Here is a 3,422-nt window from a genome sequence, read left to right as displayed (position 1 = left end):
TAGCAGTGATATGAAAAGCCATGTTTCTGAATGACAGAACCTAGTGATGCCATGTAGACAGAGAAGAGAAGTGGTCCAAGTACTGAGCCCTGAGGCTCCCCAGTAGCTAGATGTTGCGACTTGGACACCTCACCTCTCCAAGATACCTTGAAGGACCTATCTGAGAGGTAAGACTCAAACCACTGGCGTGCTGTTCCTGAGATGCCATTTTCCAATAGGGTTGACAGGAGAATCTGGTGGTTCACCAGATTTATTTATAATCTTCCAGTTACACTGCATCTCACAGCAAGGTAGAAGTTTGACTAATGGTGCGTTCAGAATGACACACTAGCTTACTGCCCAGTACACAGTGCATACTATTTTTTTTTTAAGAATAGCGTGTGAAACAGTATACAATAAGCAACAAATAATGTTTCAGAGTAGTATGCCACAGTGTTGTCACTTGACAAACACTGAACATTAATTCAGCACTGCTGTCGAGGTTGTTCCCTTACAAATAAATGTGCTAACTATTCTTTACAAAGGCTCATTAATATACAAAGGGTTCAAATGAAGCCCTCCCTACACCTACCCGATAAATACTTTATTATTAATTATCCATGAGACACTTTATTTCCACTTTTTATAAATTTACTTCATTTTAATTTAAAATAAATGCCTTTCTGATCTGATAAGTGATGGGAAAGGAAAAGAACAAGTTTGCCAAAAGGTGGATTAAAACTTGGGTCGATTGCGTCTAAAGTGACTGTTTCGCATTTTACCCCCTACACCACTGATAATATTAGTAAACAGGCGTCTTTTGCAGTGTTGTTTATCCCAACCAGACACTGGTGGGTGAGTCAAAGTAAATAGCTTCTGCCAACAAGACGGGCTATTTGCACTTGGTGTAAATAAACACTATTTCTTTTTAGAGCTTCTCTACAGTGGAATTGAATTCTGTTTGCATCACTGAAATATTATTTTCCTCTGTATCACTGTACAAATGCTTTGAAACAATCTGTATTGTATGAAGTGTTACAGAAATAAAGGTGACCTCATTTGACTTGATCAGAAATGTGCCGTAGAGATTAAAGTAAAATTTAAAATATTGTTTTCATATACACAAGAAGTTTGTAGTTTACAGTAACATGTATACATGTATTTATAAAAGTGTTACATTTATAATTACTATTCGCGCCTCCAGTTCACACTCACATTTGATGCTGAAACGTCACATGGAGCGCGTTGTGTTGTGGGAAACAGTATCCCATGCAGTGTCCTCAGATACATCAGATTTCAGCAAATGTAGCAGGTAATCCAGGATTTCCATGCATACACAAAATTCACATACCATTCACACATTGCTTACTGCAATATAGCAGGAGTTGTATGGTACTGTGCCATTGCAAACACAGCTTCTGTACTGATTTCAGTGTACTTGAGTTGTATTTAACAGATTCTGACACATATAGTAGATCATCCGGGCATTCCAGGCATACAATTTAAATACAATATACATACTGAATGCTGCAGAAATAGTAAGAGTAGCATGATGGTACATTTAGTAGCCATTTCAAACACAGCATAACATTTTGATTCAGAGGAATCAATACATGCACTGCAAATGACATTTCATGTTTTTTTGACGTGTGAAACTCTTCTCACTCTGAAGACACTTGTAAAGTTTCTCTCCAGTGTGAACTCTCATGTGAAGCTGAAGGGTTATTTTCTGACTGAAACTCTTTCCACACTGTTCGCAGGTGAAAGAGCTCTCTCCAGTGTGAATTCTCATGTGGGAATTAAGGTTTTGTGTTTTTTTGAGCTTTTTTTTCCATAAGTCTTTTCAGTCTGTGAGCAACTTATTCATTTTTTCATTACATTCAAAATGAATCCCCAACTTGAGTACCGCATAACTTATTCTGTACATTAACTAATAGGTACATACACCAGTACATACATAGAAAGTATATGGAAATAGGACTGTAAAATAAAGTGCACCATTTTACATAAACATTACACAGGAATTACCAGTTCTTCAAACTTTGTAAGCACTGTTGTGGAGAGCAATTTAGCATTAACAGTCCTACACAAGCAACTGAAAAATAGTCCTCTTTACTTTTTTAGGACTTACCAAGCGTACCGTATATAGCAAGTACACTCTAAGAAATGCTGGGTCAAAACAATCCAGCATTGTCCCTGCAATTGTCCCTATTTTACCCAGCACTGGGTTGTATTTAACCCAGCATTTTTTAGAGTGTACAGTATGTGTCTTGTTTGTTACCACACAATACCAAATTTTTCCGTAGGTGCTACACATTTACCATGTACATATCATTAGTATGTACAGTGATGTCTTATTAGTTACCATATATGGATACTGTAAGGACGTGCCCGTTTGTACCCACTTGTCCCCAAGTACTACATATTTACCATGTATATACATCAGTAAGTACAGTAAAGTGTCTAATTAGTTACCATGTACGGGCACTACCTGTAAGTACCCACACACATTTGCCTGTAGGTACAAGATATTTGCCATGTATGTACCAGGGAAGTACACAAACTGTAAAATAAAGTGCTACCCCTTTGAAACTAAAACTTTATTTATAGGGTATTATTAAATTGCATACATAAAATTATTTTATTAACACGTTGTGTTTTTTTTGTACTTTGTTATATATAGACTATTTAGATCAATACTGTATACCTACTTGATCAAGCAATATTTGTCACGAATTCGGTCCATGGACTTCCGTTTATTCACCACCAGAGGTCACCCTTTCCATTACATTGACTCTCGCACAACACAAACTGTTGCATAGCACCCCGGACTACATATCCCATCATTCTTTGCACGATTTGCACACTGCACTGATTGCACTCATTGCACACAGCTGTTTCTAATCACCTCACTCACTATATAACACCCACTCTAACCACCTTTCTCTGCTGAGTATTGTTTAGCCCGTACCCCTTTCCGAGTCCCATTCCGAGTCTCTGTGTTTTCCTTGTTTTGCCTTGCCTTGCCTGTTTCCGCGGTTTCTGATCTTTGCCTGTATTCCTGGATTTTTCCCTCTCGTCTCGCCCCTGTGATTCTGTCTGCCGATCGGTGACCTACGCTAGCCCTGGGACTATTCTTGTGTTTTGCCCGCCATATACCTGTTTGCCATTGTTTGACCCTGCCTGTTTACCACATCTCTTTAATAAAGCCTGCAGATGGATCCACACGTCTCACGTCTCGTCAGCTCCGTTACAATATTCATCAACAGGTACAGCTGTATTATTATTATTTTTATGATTAACTTTTATTAGACTGTACTGAAATATGAATTTTCATTTCAGTTATTTCTCCTAACCGACACTGGTTAACCAATTATTAACTGTTAACCAACAAGATTATGATAAATTAGAATTAAATTAAATTGGAATGGATACATGGCTGT

This window comes from Sinocyclocheilus anshuiensis, unplaced genomic scaffold, assembly GCF_001515605.1.
Source record: "Sinocyclocheilus anshuiensis isolate Anshui unplaced genomic scaffold, SAMN03320099.WGS_v1.1 scaffold127, whole genome shotgun sequence".
Taxonomy (NCBI): domain Eukaryota; kingdom Metazoa; phylum Chordata; class Actinopteri; order Cypriniformes; family Cyprinidae; genus Sinocyclocheilus; species Sinocyclocheilus anshuiensis.
The sequence above is the reverse complement of the archived record's forward strand: the minus strand, read 5'-3'. Positions refer to the sequence as shown.